Genomic DNA, 17459 nt, shown 5'->3' with positions numbered 1-17459 from the left:
ATCATTTAAATTCTTTGTCTCATTCGGAGGGAGACGAAACTTAATGTATATAATTGTAATTTTGTTTAAATAATTTTTTGTAGAAATGTCAATATATGCTAATGTTCTGTTTTTTAAACGTTTGTTTGCTGTTATGTAAACTACTGACCTTCATTTAGGGTTCTTAAGTTATTTCATATGTAAAAGGTGTTGTGGTTCCCCTCGGGAACGGAACTCCGTAGCACGCGCTAAACGTGGTGGGCATGGACAGAAAGGTGGAACCAAGAGTCAGTCGGGGCCGAGCTACCAAACTGTCAACTGCTCATGTAAAAGTTGTGTATTGTGCTGGTACCGAGAGAGGCTTTCCGTGGCGCTTTCCAATGCCTCGGATGGATGGATGCATAAAGAGCTGGAGCTAATTTTGAATTGATATGTATCATCTCCACCAAGAAATGACAGAGTCCAGCAGTTCTACCTGCAAATCCACCTACCTACATGCAATCGCCACCACATTGCGCAGCCACTGAAAAGGAACCAAGGAATAGTAGAAGTGTATGGTGAAGGATCAGCTCACTGGATGTTTTAGTGCGGACAAATACAAGGTAACTTATACTCTCTTATACCTACCTTGATTTTTTTATCCGTAGTCACACAACCTCTTAGGGTCCTTCCCATGTTAAAGTGATTACGGAGTGTCTTTATTGAAAGAACATTAAAGCTCTGTGTTTTAGCACAACTGAGTAACATAGTAAATAATGCTTGCTGAAAATAATTTCTCTATTAAAACTGCTTATTAAAATTTTATTGCCAACTTCTAAAGTGAAAGTCCTCAAAACTGAGGCTTATGAAGTTTGCTTAGTAAATGATGACAGTGCAGTCTGTTGAAAATCAACCAAAGGCGAGCTATTGTCTTATAACCACATCGAGTTGTGTTCTACTGCAGTAAGAGTTGAGAACTAATACTATTGAAGGTTACGTGTTCATACTTGTTAAGGCCTTGTTTCTTTAGTGTATTGAAATTGTGTTTAGTATGCTCTGCTACAGTGGTCATGATTAAGGGCCCCTCTCCAATCAAAGTAGTTTCTACTATTCTTGCTATTCAAGTGAAATTCTGTACAATACTGGGTTCCTCTTGTGTATTAAAGGTGACCATTAATGGTGTAACAGGAGCAACAGTTTGTCTATTGTGCCCATGCTAGGTAACGATTCATAGAAAGACCACTATCTATGAAAACAATAATTTCTTTATTCAAAAGACAGTGAGGAGTAATCTGTTAGTTAATTCCATTTAATTTTCATTTTAAGTAGAAAGGTGCTTAGTAGCGAAAGACTTAATCTACGCAGAGTAACTAAATTTGCTGTGGACCATATCCATATTTCATGTCAGATAGGAATTTGTTTGAAAAGTAATATTAAATCTGTGTCCAATTTACGATTCTACAGTCTTCAAGGTAATAGTGTGTTTTGTTATGTGTTATATTTATGCAAATAGTTTGTTCTGATTTGGTAGCTCCAGTCTTAACGTGAACATGCTGTATTCAGGTGCCAGAGCTCATTGCAGTCACGTGTGGCGAAGTATAGGTTGTGTTGGTTCAGTGAAGTTACTCACACCTATTTTGTTGAACAAGAATGTCAATCATTCTGTTGCCTAATTAGGCTGGCGACCGTTTTCTTTATTCTTTGAACAGTGCAGATCGGTAAGATATTGTTTGTTACTGTTTAAATATTTACGTAATTTTGTGTTTCACTTCCGATAAACCACCTCCGTTAGGTACAACACGGTCAACATATCAAAATTCCTGTCAGAGGGTAACACTGCTCTGCTTCTTATTACTATAATTGCTTGAATAAAAATAATTTCATTATACGAACTGCGTCCAGTTTTGAGGTTACGGTATGACAGTAGGTGTATTTGACAGAAGTGTTATAGGTGGCTTTTCCGGGACAGGACTATTTGCTCTTTTGGGGCATAGCACGTAATATACCAAATTTGGTATGATTGCACACGCTACGTACAACCGGTTGCAGTGTTACAAGCAGCCTGCGTCGGCAGCTTCGGCAGCATTTGGTCTGGACTGGGGACACGCCACGACGCTGCAGAAACAGTCTGTGTGCGCCTCGCGCCGCCCTGTACCACGTGTGCGGCAGTCGCCAACGGCACTCTTAAACCTGAACTCCAGAAAGTAAGTTGCTTATACACGAACGCTACTGAAGAAGACATGAGATAATGTTTTCCTAGCAGAATATATGAATCAAAATCAACTGACAAAGTATTGGCGCATTTGTGGACGTCACGGACACACGCACTCTGAGAATAGAGATTGGCCAGTGGCGAGTGTCTCAGAAACAGCCACTCAGCAGCGATCCGGTAACATTCTCGCTCGCCACCCTGTCGTGACACGGGAATATTACTATCCGTGAGTCCAGCAGCGCAATTCGCCTGGAAGAGCTGAAGAAACTGGCACTCGCGACCCCACTGCGTGGTTCGGCCTCTGCCAGCCCGACTGCCGTCCCTCCACTCCTGAGGGCGTGGAGCGGCTCCCACTCCCTCCCTCCCTCCCTCCCGCAGCACGTCACTGCGCTCGGCGTCCCTGGCAGTTTCCCCGTCGGCGCTATGCGACACGGCGTTTTACCGCGGGGGAAAATGCGCGGTTTGCCGGCAGGGGAAGCTGTCAGGGCGTAGGCGGGAGCGCGCGCATTTCCCGCCGCGGGTAAATTGTTCGTACGAAGCGCTGTCCCACAGGACACTTTCTCCCTGCAGAAAACGCGCGGATTTTCGGTGGCAGAACCGACTGTCAGTCTGCTGTGTGGAGCGGGACAGGGTGGACGACGACGTCGTTTCGCTGTCGCTGTGCGCACTTCCGGCTCTGAAACTATACGGCTGCTTGAGGAAGAAGAGGAGGAGGACACCAACATTTTCGACGAAGAAATGGCTGCAAAGAAGAGAGGAGAGTCTCTCACCTAGAAATGTTGCCAGTTTTAGAATGTGGTGATTTCGACAATTACCTAAGAATGGATGGAGAAACTTACCAGCACTTGCTCCCCCTTCGTGAGCCCTTTACTACAAAGACGGGAGACACAGATGGGGAGAGCTGCGGCACCGCATGAGAAATCAGCGCCAACATTAAGGTACTTGGCTACTGGCCCTACATACCGTCATCTGCACCACTGTGTTGCTATTTCACAACTGGGTCTCTCGAAAATTATGCCAGATACTTGTGCCGCAGTTTTCTATGCTTTGATAAATGAACACATGGAGGTAGGTTGTAAATTAAAAAAAAAAAAAAAGGTTGACGTTATATGTAGCTGTGTTTTTCCTTCCTATGTTACGGTTCCCAAGGTCTCAGGATGGATGGATTTACAATGCAAAAGAGTTCCGAAATGTCTTGATCATATCGACGGCGAACACGTGCGCATTAATCGTCCCTCCTCCTGGAGAGTGGTAACTACAATGGCTACTGCAACATGGTGCTCCTTGCAACAGTGAACGCAAATTACGAGTTCACTATGGAGGCTTTGGAACCAATGACGGGATACCTGATGGTGGCGTTGTGCGAAACACAGTATTTTGCAACAAACCGAAGAAAAGTAAGTTAAGAATACCGTGTGAATCTTGTGTCATAGGTCACAAACTGCCGTATGTTTTTGCAGGAGAGATGCCTTCTGCGTAAGGCACGATTTTATTGATCCCTATAGTCTCAAGGTACTAAATTCTGAGAAGGTGGTTTGCTATTATCCCCAATCCCGTTGTCGAAGAACTGGAGAACGTGTTTCCGACTCTCTCTTCCACATTCCAGTCCTTTAAAAATTGATGCAGAAAATATGCAGAATGCGGTGCCTGCCTGCTGTGTACTCTGTAACTACTTACGACGAAGATGCGGCCAGCTCTACGCACCACCAAGCACGTTTTACGCACAAAACCCGGAGGAAGGTGCTTCTGCTGAAGTAGAGGTACCAAGTTCTGAATATTGCCACGATTGGATGTGGGGAGCAGTCCCTTCAGGAAAACTAATAACAGAGTAGTCTACGCCTAATCTTGCCGTTATTGCACTGGAAATGACAAAATTCTACCGTCGTTGTAGACTGGACGTGAAAATTTACACTACTCTTTAATCGTGTCATTTGAACCTCAAGTAAAGAAGTTTGTAAGTGACAGCGTCAGTCGTCCATTCTTTCGTAACAAAGGATGCTATTAACGCCCAAGCACGACTGCGGCAAATTTTTTGCACAAAAAGCCACACAGAACTCGAGGCGTTTCGGAGAGATCCCTTCTGCTTTGCTTTGTCAGCACGCCATGGACTTCTCTCGCAAATTTTAACACAAGAACAGCCAAACAAAGCACTGCAGCGTTGCATAGTACAAAAAAAGTGTTGTGTCTGATAGCTTCCCTTTCATCAGCTAATCTCAAAGCAGGAGACGTGACGTCACAGATGAAAAGAGAAATATGCAATATTTGATTTCACGAAGCAAAACATCACGACAAAACTTCGAGAATCCGCCTGCTGCTAATCCAGCCTTCGCCTCAGTCTAACCGAGGTGCAGGGGAGCGCAGCAGGTCTCTCGCTCACCACAGCGTTAGTTCCATAAAATTGTGAAAATACCGAAATGAAGAAGGTTGTATACATAGAAGAATCCTGGAGATACTAGAAGGTATCAGATAGATTATATAATGGTAAGACAGAGATTTAGGAACCATGTTTTAAATTTTAAGACATTTCCAGGAGCAGATATGGACTCTGACCGCAAGCTATTGGTTATGAACTGTAGATTAAAAACTGAAGAAACTGCAAAAAGGTGGGAATTTAAGGAGATGCGACCTGGATAAACTGACTAAACCAGACGTTGTACAGAGTTTCAGGGAGAGCGTAAGGGAACAATTGACAGGAATGGGGCAAAGATATACAGTAGAAGAAGAATGGGTAGCTCTCAGGGATGAAGTAGTGAAGGCATCAGAGAACCAAGCAGGTAAAAAGACTAGGGTTAGTGGAAATCCTTGGGTAACAGAAGAAATATTGAATTTAATTGATGAAAGGAGAAAATATAAAATGCAGTAAATGAAGCAGGCAAAAAGGAATACAAATGTCTCAAAAATGAGATCGACAGGAAGTGCAAAATGGCTAAGCAGGGATGGCTAGAGGACAAATGTAACGATTTAGAGGCTTATCTCACGAGGGGTAAGATAGATACTGCCTACAGGACAGTTAAAGAGACCTTTGGAGAGAAGAAAACCACTTGTATGAACATCAAGAGCTCAGATGAAAACCCAGTTCTAAGCAGAGAGGTGAAAGCAGGAAGGTGGAAGGAGTATATAGAGGGTCTATACGTACGTAAGGACAATTTTCTGGAAATAGAAGAGAATGTAGATGAAGACGAAATGGGAGATACAATACTGCGTGAAGAGTTTGACAGAGCACTGAAAGACCTAAGTTGAAACAAGGCCCCGGGAGTAGGCAACATTCCATTTGAACTATTGACGGCCTTGGGAGAGCCAGTCTTGACAAAACTCTACCATCTGGTGAGCAAGATGTATGAGACAGGCGAAATACCGTCAGACTTCAAGAAGAATATAATAATTCCAATTCCAAAGAAAGCAGGTGTTAACAGATGTGAAAATTACCGAACTATCAGGTTTAAGTCACAGCTGCAAAATACTAACGTGAATTCTTTACAGACGAATGGAAAAACTGGTAGAGGCCGACCTCGGGGAAGATCAGTTTGGATTCCGTAGAAATGTTGGAACACGTGAGGCAATACTGACCTTATGACTTATTTTAGAAGCTAGATTAAGAAAAGGCAAACCTACGTTTCTAGCATTTGTAGACTTAGAGAAAGTCTTTGACAATGTTGGCTGGTATACACTCTCAAATTCTAAATGTGGCAGGGGTAAAATACAGGGAGCGAAAGGCTATTTACAATTTATACAGAAATCAGATGGCTCTTATAGTCGAGGGGCATGAAAGGGAATCAGTGGTTGGGAACGGAGTGAGACAGGGTTGTAGCCTCTCCTCGATGTTATTCAGTCTGTATATTGAGCAAGCAGTAAAGGAAACAAACGGAAAATTCGGAGTAGGTATTAGAATCCATGGAGAATAAACAAAATCTTTGAGGTTCGCCGATGACATAGTAAATCTGTCAGAGACAGCAATGGCCTTGGAAGAGCAGTTGAATGGAATGGACAGTGTCTTGAAAGGAGGATATAAGATGAACATCAACAAAAGCAAAATGAGGGTAATGGAATGTAGTCGAATAAGTTGGGTGATGCTGAGGGAATTAGATTAGGAAATGAGACAAAGTAGTAAAGGAGTTTTGCGATTTGGGGAGAAAAATAACTGATGAATGTCGAAGTAGAGAGGAAAGCGTTTCTGAAGAAAAGAAATTTGTTAACATCAAGTATAGATTTAAATGTCAGGAAGTCGTTTCTGAAAGTATTTGTATGGAGTGTAGCCATGTATGGAAGTGAAACATGGACGATACATAGTTTAGTCAAGAATAGAAGCTTTCGAAATGTGGTGCTACAGAAGAATGCTGAAGATTAGATGGGAAGATCACATAACTAATGAGGAGGTATTGAATAGATTTGGGGAGAAGAGGAGTTTGTGGTACAACTTGACCAGAAGAAGGGATCGGTTGGTAGGACATGTTCTGAGGCATGGAGGTATCACAAATTTAGTATTGGTGGGCAGCGTGGAGAATAAAAATCGTAGAGGGAGACCAAGAGATGAATACACTGAGCAGATTCAGAAGGATGTAGGCTGCAGTAGGTACTGGGAGATGATGAAGCTTGCACAGGATAGGGTAGCATGGAGAGCTGCATCAAACCAGTCACAGGACTGAAGACCACAACAACAAACTGAAATGAACGCGAGTGCTGCGTTTCATCGCCACAACCATGTCGGGATGACGTCACGGGTTCTGATTCGCGAGTGGATTACAGGACACGCAATGCCGACACACGAAATAGCGCCCGGCGACTGGCTGCTTTATAAATGAGTTAACGCGTGTGATATCCTACGTTACGCATGTATGAGAGGAGTTTGGGAACGGTTTGAAATTATTCTTAACGTGTGTTCGATGTGGACAAGTGCTCTCATTCTGAAACACAGTTGGATTACAGTGTGGCTAGTTGACACTCCTTTTTACACAAAAGGAAGTCTCTCGCGCGACTAAATGTCCGACATGCCAATCTCCCAGAGCGCGCGCATGTTTATGTGCGTGTGTGTATGTGTGTGGGGCGGGGTGACATTAGGGGAAATTATCTCAAGTGTTTGAAATGTTGTCTGAAGTTGGTTCCGGGTCGCTAACTGCCATCATTCTGAAGTACTGGGTGAATGACGACCATGTATTTCAGAACTGTGAGTTGCGTCACCTCGAGACACGCCAAGTTTCCAGCTGTGATACATCCCATTTTCTTAGCAATCACGGAGACCACAAGAAGAACTGCACCACAAGATGATTATTTCTACACCAAGCCAGGTATTTCCATCGCAGCTCTTCAACATATATCAGAACAACCATCAGATTTCATAAAACCATACTCAACATTAAGTTCAATAAACTATGTTTGGCTTCTAAAATTGTACCTAACTATATAACAATAACTGTAAACAACATGTCACCAGCAGCACAGCAGACAAAACGTAAAGCAGAAATCATGTGAATAAAGCAAGAAATCCGGTCTCTGTATTCCAAAAAACTGACTCTGAATATTGAATTATACAGATTGCATATAGAACTAGCTAATCACATAACACACCCACCATTTTTTGATGAACTAATGTACAGGGTTAGAGCATACACAGATACCATAATAGGCAGGAAACAGACAATCCAACAAAAGAAACACACAAAAATGTTAAATCACACGAACACCCACCATTCCCACCACCGATACAACAAACACACCTTTCACAAAGGAGTGATTAATCTAACAGACAAAATTATCTGAACAAGAAAGCAGCCTACTTGAAAAGCATCCCAAACATAACATTAACACAGTGGTGTCACACAGGACAGTAGAAAATATCATAACAGAAGCTGAAAACATCATAAAGCAACAAGAAAGACTAAACACACCTGTATTCAATGCAAACCTAACAAGAGAACTAATTGCTGAGGAAATAAACATAATCAAAGAGAACAAAACCACCATAAAAGAAAACACTAGGACTCCTGAAGAAAAAACCTACAGAAAACTACAGAATAAATTAACACAAGAAAATGCCATCATCACAAAATCTGACAAAGGTAATTCAATAGTAGTCATAAACAAACAGGAATACATTTACAAAATATTAGAACTCATCCAAAGCAACAACATCACAGAATTAACCAGTGACCCAACAAACCGATACCAAAGTGAGCTACAGAAAACCCTGAGAAACATAGAAACAATTTTCACAGAAACACAGATTAAAAAAATGATACAGTAAAATCCCAAGGCCCCCACCCTAAAATCATTGCCTTAAGTTCACAAACCCAGAATACCCATATGTCTTAATAAACTTCAATAAAGCCACAAAATACCACTTCACCAAACACACTCTGCTACAGACAATATACAAATACACTGACAACAGAAGTCTTAGACAAAGTAAGAAATGAAAACATACAAAACACAGCAACATTGGTTTCATTTGATATAATTTCAATGTACACAAACACACCCCAACAGAAGAAACCATCAACATAATAGAAAGAAACCTCCAACTGCAAGGAAACATACCCACAACAAACATATAAGAAATATTAGCCATACTCAGGCTCATCACAGAACAAAACTACTTCACATTCAACGACAGATTTTACTCTCAACAAGATGGACTACCCATGGGATCCCCAATCAGTGGCCTCCTACCTGACATTTTCCTCAGTCAGATGGAAAAACAAATCTTTGACAAAATAGTAATACCAAAACAGTACAAAATAATACACTCCTGGAAATTGAAATAAGAACACCGTGAATTCATTGTCCCAGGAAGGGGAAACTTTATTGACACATTCCTGGGGTCAGATACATCACATGATCACACTGACAGAACCACAGGCACATAGACACAGGCAACAGAGCATGCACAATGTCGGCACTAGTACAGTGTATATCCACCTTTCGCAGCAATGCAGGCTGCTATTCTCCCATGGAGACGATCGTAGAGATGCTGGATGTAGTCCTGTGGAACGGCTTGCCATGCCATTTCCACCTGGCGCCTCAGTTGGACCAGCGTTCGTGCTGGACGTGCAGACCGCGTGAGACGACGCTTCATCCAGTCCCAAACATGCTCAATGGGGGACAGATCCGGAGATCTTGCTGGCCAGGGTAGTTGACTTACACCTTCTAGAGCACGTTGGGTGGCACGGGATTCATGCGGACGTGCATTGTCCTGTTGGAACAGCAAGTTCCCTTGCCGGTCTAGGAATGGTAGAACGATGGGTTCGATGACGGTTTGGATGTACCGTGCACTATTCAGTGTCCCCTCGACGATCACCAGTGGTGTACGGCCAGTGTAGGAGATCGCTCCCCACACCATGATGGCGGGTGTTGGCCCTGTGTGCCTCGGTCGTATGCAGTCCTGATTGTGGCGCTCACCTGCACGGCGCCAAACACGCATACGACCATCATTGGCACCAAGGCAGAAGCGACTCTCATTGCTGAAGACGACACGTCTCCATTCGTCCCTCCATTCACGCCTGTCGCGGCACCACTGGAGGCGGGCTGCACGATGTTGGGGCGTGAGCGGAAGACGGCCTAACGGTGTGCGGGACCGTAGCCCAGCTTCATGGAGACGGTTGCGAATGGTCCTCGCCGATACCCCAGGAGCAACAGTGTCCCTAATTTGCTGGGAAGTGGCGGTGCGGTCCCCTACGGCACTGCGTAGGATCCTACGGTCTTGGCGTGCATCCGTGCGTCGCTGCGGTCCGGTCCCAGGTCGACGGGCACGTGCACCTTCCGCCGACCACTGGCGACAACATCGATGTACTGTGGAGACCTCACGCCCCACGTGTTGAGCAATTCGGCGGTACGTCCACCCGGCCTCCCGCATGCCCACTATACGCCCTCGCTCAAAGTCCGTCAACTGCACATACGGTTCACGTGCACGATGTCGCGGCATGCTACCACTGTTAAAGACTGCGATGGAGCTCCGTATGCCACGGCAAACTGGCCGACACTGACGGCGGCGGTGCACAAATGCTCCGCAGCTAGCGCCATTCGACGGCCAACACCGCGGTTCCTGGTGTGTCCGCTGTGCCGTGCGTGTGATCATTGCTTGTACAGCCCTCTCGCAGTGTCCGGAGCAAGTATGGTGGGTCTGACACACCGGTGTCAATGTGTTCTTTTTTCCATTTCCAAGAGTGTATATTGGTACAGATACATAGATGACATAACTTGCTTAATAGATGAACCACTGTCTCGCATAAAAGAACTTCATGATAAACTCCATCCACCCACAAATACAATTCACCATAGAAACACAAACAGATGAAAAACTTCATTTCTTAGATCTCACTATACACAAGAGAAACAACAAACATGAATTCACAATCTAAAGAAAACCCACACCCCACCAGCACCATTATTCATAACCAATCCAATCACCCCATATCTCACAAACAAGCCAGCTTCAGATATTTACTTCACAGGCTGAACAAAATACCCACAAACAAGCATGACTACACACAAGAACTGAACACGATAAAGCAAATTGCAAAGGAGAATGGATATGACGCAAAGAGAGTAGACAAAATAAACCAGAAAATACAGAAACAAACAGCACATAACCATCAAACACACACATCACACAACAAATCAGCAGGCAGTAAGCAACAAATGGCACATAATGACTTGCAACGACAAGGTCACACACAGGGTGGGTAATATACTAAAGAAACAAGGACTCAACATAGCATACAGAACCAACAACACAATACAGAGCAGACTCGGAAGAAATATCACCAACACTGACAAATACAGCCAGTCCGGCATCTACCAACTTACTTGCAACTGCTGTCAATCTGTATATGTGGGCCAAACATGCAGGACCTTCAGAACCAGATATAATGAAGACCTCAGAGCACTGAAAAGCAATAGCACACACTCAACATTTGCAGACCACCTGGTAGCACACAACCACTACCCAACAACTGACCTTCACATCCTAAAAACTAGCAGCAGCCTACACCAAAAATTAGCTACAGAGGAAAACTACCACATCCAAAAATCAAGAGCCCAAGGAAGCAAAGTACTCAATGAATACACATCACTGTGCAACAAAACCCTCTTCGCTACAATAGAAGAACCATACAAGTAAAACACACACACACACACACCACTAACGCCAAATGTAATTGAAGCTCGCGCGCCTCACCCAGCAGAACACGCTACGAAACAAATGAACGCCACACAGCCACAACAACACGTAATGGCAGCGAAAACTCCGCCCATGTTTTGACAAACTGCATTGCCACGCGAACAAAGGCACAGAAGAAAGCCTATTTACTTCGCCAACAATACAAGGAAACGTACCACAACTTCAAAACTGTAAGTTACGGAAAGAAAACGCGATACAGTCTTATTTCCGTTGGTAAATGATAACAAACAAAAAATCTTAACACAACACACAAATGTAATACTTACTAATGTAAATCCACCCGATGATGGAGGTTTAAACCTTCGAAACGCGTCGTGGAAATAAATAAAACGGTGACTGGTAACAGTGAACTTGTTGTTTCATTTAATGTCAGCAACAGTCACGGTAAAGCCTAACCTAAAAATGTTCGCATTTAAAATAAATTACGTTTTGCTGTTTGCAGATGACAAGTTGTATATTGTGTAGCAGAACAGCTACCAAAATAAGTGGACACATATCATGTAACGCATGTTACTCATGATTACACCCACTTTTCGCCAATTAAGTTAGAAATGCAACTTTTACATAATGTTGTAAACGACACAAATGTTAATATGTCAAGAACAAATTTACAGTTAAAAAGAGACATAGAACCCACTGACGATAGCACAAAAGTGCTGAAACATGCATGTGTGAAACAAAGAAGAAAGGTGTCTTGCATAAGGCGGAATTTCTCATCCCATTTTCTTAGCAAGCACGGAGACGACAAGAAGAGCTGCACCACAAGATGATTATGTGATACTTTCCTTACTGCGTGTCAGGTTATACCTCTTAATCAGTACATTACAACATTTTAGATGTTTAAAGCCGGCCGAAGTAACCGAAATACGCAAGCTATAATTAACGAGTTCCCGTTATCAGCTTTCGTAACTAGGGCGCCATTATTCTCCAGTTTACGATTAAAACTTTTCACAGTTCTATAACGTAATGCTTTGATTGAGCGACAGACAATTCATTTCCTAAGATTTCACAGAATTCTTAGCCTAACCGCGTTTGAACATTCTTTGGCGTTTTGGTACACTCCAAACCTAATTTAAGGCCTGCTATGAAATTGTCTACCACGTGTGGTTCTTTAATCGCAGGTGCGATATTGAATTTCAGCCCTTTGGACAGTAACTGGGTCTTAGCTGTTGGAAATATTATAAGTTTTACTAATAACACGTTCACAGAACGTGGGTTTAAAACTTTATTATTCGAACATCCTTGTTGGTTACCTCTGATAACACCCTTACACAAATTTGACGCTTTTTCGCATGACTTGCAGCGTGTTTCTTCTTTCTGTTTACCAATGAAATCATTGGCCAGTGCCCAAAAATCATCTATTCGATAATTTTAAGACTTCGAATAGTGCATCAATATTTCAAGATACAACAAGTAAGCTTTCTCGTTTAACCCATCTTTCTTTGTATACAATTCCGCAATTCTGTTATTGAGGATCTGAGCTATGAATTTCTTTTTGAAAGTAGGCGATTTGTAATATAATTTTCCTACATAATTGCGAGTACTAGCATGGCCATTTCATTTATTAATAAGTGTAAACAGAGTAACGTGACCCCGAAGCTTGTCAGCGGATATTCGATGCCGCAAAACACAATCTTTCTTTCCGTTGAACGGACAGCACGGCTCTTATCAGAGACCCATCTGAGAAGAAATTCGCATGTTCTAGGTCAAAATGCGAGTAGATTTTTGTTTTGTAGAACGTCTTCACATCCCCCCCCCCCCCCACAGAGACAAAACGCGACGTTGTTAAGGCGGTAATGAACGGAAGAATTTCGGAACACTGACTGCTTCTAGCAGGAAAGAGAGGCGGTGAGCCCCACACTGCGTATCCCAGACCGACTCGTGTTCACGGTCGGTGCAGCAGTGTCCGCAGTCCGTGGTTAGCGTCCCAGGTTCGATTCCCGACAGAGTCGCTAATTTCCTTCTCTCGGGGTCTGGGTGTTTGCGCCGCCCCCGTAACTTCGGGTCATCTCACCGCCGAGCAGATGGGCCAAGTCGAGTGAAACGGGACGGCTTTCACCCACCGGCCGAGCAACCCCGGGAGCAAACCTCCCGGCCAACACCGCCACCTCATTCTGTTTCCATGGCTCCGCAGCTCAGTCGGTAGAAACTAAACTCTTGTAGGACCACTCGTGTGTGTGTGTGTGTGTGTGCGTGTGTGTCCGCGCCAGTCCACAGACAACTTTTACTATATATCTAAACAGGAACGAAAAATTTATACAATTACTGTTGTCAAATTATGCCAACATGTACACTTCTGTATGATTTATACAAGCTGAAGGAAACGTTCTTCCGCCTGAAAACTTCCTGTGGCGTACACATTTTACGCCCCAGTGTTTTCCGTATCAGCGTGAAACATCTTTCAAACGATATGAACCACACAAAATGCACCGCCATGAATGTACCTGTATACCCTCATGTGCATAACCGTAATACGTTATAGTGCTCTTTTCCAACACACTTCTCATGTATGAATCAAATCTAAACACAAGCACCACAAAATTAATGTCTTGATGGGGCATGCAGTAAAACTAAGTAACCACCTACAGATTCAAACCTCACACGACTTTGCGGAATATGGAGGGAGGTACTTTTTGTTCACCGAAGCCGTTCTTCGCTGCGCCGTGACGTCAGTCTCGCTGCTGCCCCCCCCCCCCCCCCCCTCCTGCCGCTGTCTTTCTCACTGCAGCCGGTTTCCACCAGCCTCGCCGCGTGACGTCACCGGCTGACCCTGGACTGGCGACCCGCAGTTGTCTGCACTGCGCGGACGCCCGCTTCCTGCCCACAAACCGCTGTTCCGCAGCGCCAGCGCGTCTCCTCGAAGCTTCCAGGCTTGCAGCGAAATGACGACGACGAGAAAAATCGAGAAACTGCGGCCAATAAAGACGCCTTACCGAGGATCACCCTACCCACGCGCCATTCGTGGGCGGAAGAGGAACCTAAATTTTCCCTGTCTGTTCCGTTGTGCTGCGCCGAGTGCGATGGCCGGAACTTATTTTACGGCGGCTGTTTTTTGCAGTAACCCTTATATATTTGCGCTGCTCACTTTCAACAGTTCCCAGTAAGTGGCTGTTGTCTGCGCTCTGATTCGTTGATGCAGAGGAGACTGACCGGTCGCCGTATTCGGTTTTACACTACCGGAGCACTGGTGCCACATTTAGTGGCTTTGTACTGAAGAAAGAGCAAGGAAAAAAATCCCTCGAAATCCCTTAGTTAAATATACGAATTCTTACAATCTAACCGCGCAAAATATCGTTATATGACGTCATCCCCGCACTCTGCAATTACTTTAGGTTCAAATACCAAGTTTAATTTCTGACGCTTCAAACTAAGCACAGTAAGAAACTAACTACAGTAAGGTCCGCACTGTGGATCACCACACAAAAACTGCCAAGAGTGGACGCCATCGTTTTCTTTAGTCCTGTCTGAAATATATCGGTCGAGAAAAGTCACGTTAATAAATCTTTGCGTGAGCTTATAAAAAACTGCACCGTTCATCATGTAATGAATATATTTTTAAAGCACCTACATGAAAGAGGCTACAAAGATGGTAGTAATTCTCTTTTAGCCAATTTAGAGACTAACCGTCCATAGATATATTTTTCATGTTCTACGTCCATCTAGGTGGTAACTATTATTTGCATATTTTTATGTAAAGAAGTAAAAAAGAGGAAATAATTTGTACACGCGGTAAGTATAAAGAAATACGCAATACTAATTTCTGTAGGAGAAAAAGAAAGAGAAACAGGTGTTTGAAACTCATAGATAAGGAGACAAAAATCCCTGACTTGCCGGTCATCTTGTTTCCTTGGAGTTGGCAAAATTTACACGACAGAAGAAAGAAGGCATGAAGGTCGGGGACATATTTTGATAAACAGTAAGCAGAACGACATTTGCTATCAGCAGATTTGCCCAAGTATTACGCATTTTAATCGTCAATAAAAGAGACGAAAATTCATTGTATCTGGTGTGCAACTCAGAGACAAGCAAAGGTCCTGCAGTGCTTTAGAGAACGTTACTTCACCTACTGTGGCATTTCGTAACTTGTACTACGAATTTTACGTACGGAAAGGAATGACGCTTCAGTGATACTGTAAGTGAACTAAGGGTAGGTAGGGCGTGAATTACAAGTTAATGAACAGCAACACTGACAGCTCACCATACACTAGGTATTTACGCGTTAAAACGCACTTGTGTATAAGTTTCTCAGCATTATTTTGAAAGAAGAATAAAGCCACTGATGCAGTGGTTTCCGTACTTGGCTCTCCACATAACGAACTTCAACATCCAATTTTAGAATTCAAACACACTCGACGTATTAACGATACCTGCGTCTTTGTATACGTCAGTTACACGCGGAACTGCATCGTTTACATGTACGTACATAATTAACTTGTGTACCACAGAGGAGTAATATGGGTTCAGTAGAAGTAGGCATATACTCATCATTTACGTACATTATCTTTCATTGCTTACGGAAAGATTCGCGACTAAGGTACACAGTGTATGTACTGGGATTAAAGTCGGCACGTGAAGTGTAAGCAAGCGTGTTCAGAAAGTACCAGATTCTGTGAATTAAATATTAGGCGCTGCAGTGATTCATTGTTAGGGCACAGAAGTACTTTGATGGTTAACATTTCGCGGGTGTTCCTGGAGGCACATTACGTGTACAGATATTACGTACGTTATTGAAATAATTCGTAAATGCAATGTTGTCAACCAGACTAAGAATTTAAAGACTTCTTGGCCTTGTGTAAAATGAGCAAGGGGATCGAGATCATGAGTTGGACTGCTCAGCACCGTACTGGTGCAGAAACTAAAGACGACGGGTAAAAGGCGAGACAGAGGGCTACCATGAACGATTCACTCGTTTCCAGAATTCGAATTTTTCCGCAATATTAGATGTACGAATATGATTGCATGCCATTACGAATTCAGCGCCTTGCCAAAATGCCGACAAGGCAAGGGAAGACTTTTCGTGTGTTGTAACATGCGAGGTATTTGACCAAATGTGGCAGGTGCAAAAAACCGTGTAAGGCGTGGGTGGGGGGGGGGGGGGGCTGAACGAGATTTATGTACGCAGTCCACACAAGTCAACAGCACGCAGAAGCCACCAACTCTGAACACCGCAGCAAAGCATGTGGAAGACAGTGCGTCGGCGGTTACACTCCAAACCGTACCGTCTGGATCCCTTACAACAATTAAAAGCGGACTGTTACGGCCGGCGCCTCCACATTTGCGCCACATTGCAGGGATCAATTGAGGATGGACATTTCGCCCCCACGCTGATATTCAGCGACAAAGCAACTAACACTTTACTGAAAAAGTTTATCTCCGCAATGTGAGAGTGTGCCGTACTGAAAAACCTCAGGTAATTTCGGCGCATGAAGGAGATTCGCCGAGGGTTAATGTATCCTGTGCTGTGTGACAGGCGAAGATGAATGGGCCGTTTTAATACTGAGAGACAACTGTGCCGGATACATCTTACCTCGATATGTTACAGTTGTGGTTGTTTGGACTACTCATTCCTTCAGGGAGCATCGATGTTTGTTGCTACCTAAACGACGAAATTTCGCATCGCTGGATTGGCCGTAGGCGGTTAACGCAAGTACTGATCAGCTTGTAAAAGCAGTTAACAAGGGATGTTTGAAAATCTGAAGCTGGTCACGGGTTTGTGTAATTAAACTGTGTGTGTGTATCGTAATTGCGGTTGTCTCCTATATTTAAGTCATAATGTTTATAATTGTACTACAGCCCTGTTTCTCTTAATGTTTATTTTCGAAAATCTAGCGATTAAAATAGGGTTTCATTGCACTGTGGCTGACTCAAATGAACTTGAAATATTAGCAGAAGACCACTCGATCACTGATTACACAAAATAGAGGCCATACTGGATGTTACCGAGAACTCGCGCCACAGGTATGTATGCACGATGATCTTCAGAGCCATTTTGTATCTTTTTAGACCACTCGGCCAATGGGCTTGCGAAAATTTGAAAGGGCGCGAAACACAGCAACGTAACCGTGAGACGCAGTACAAAAAACAGACAGAAAAACACCGCGGGCGGGAGAGCGCGGT

General features: G+C 43.6%; 1 protein-coding gene across 2 annotated transcripts in view; it reads right to left on the bottom strand.

The window, feature by feature from the left end:
- Positions 1 to 17459, bottom strand: part of LOC124719939 — a 103089-nt gene that overhangs the window by 64938 nt on the left and 20692 nt on the right. The window lies entirely within an intron of this gene.

The sequence above is a fragment of the Schistocerca piceifrons genome, chromosome 11, assembly GCF_021461385.2.
Source record: "Schistocerca piceifrons isolate TAMUIC-IGC-003096 chromosome 11, iqSchPice1.1, whole genome shotgun sequence".
Classification (NCBI taxonomy): Eukaryota; Metazoa; Arthropoda; class Insecta; order Orthoptera; family Acrididae; genus Schistocerca; species Schistocerca piceifrons.
The sequence above is the reverse complement of the archived record's forward strand: the minus strand, read 5'-3'. Positions and strand labels throughout refer to the sequence as shown.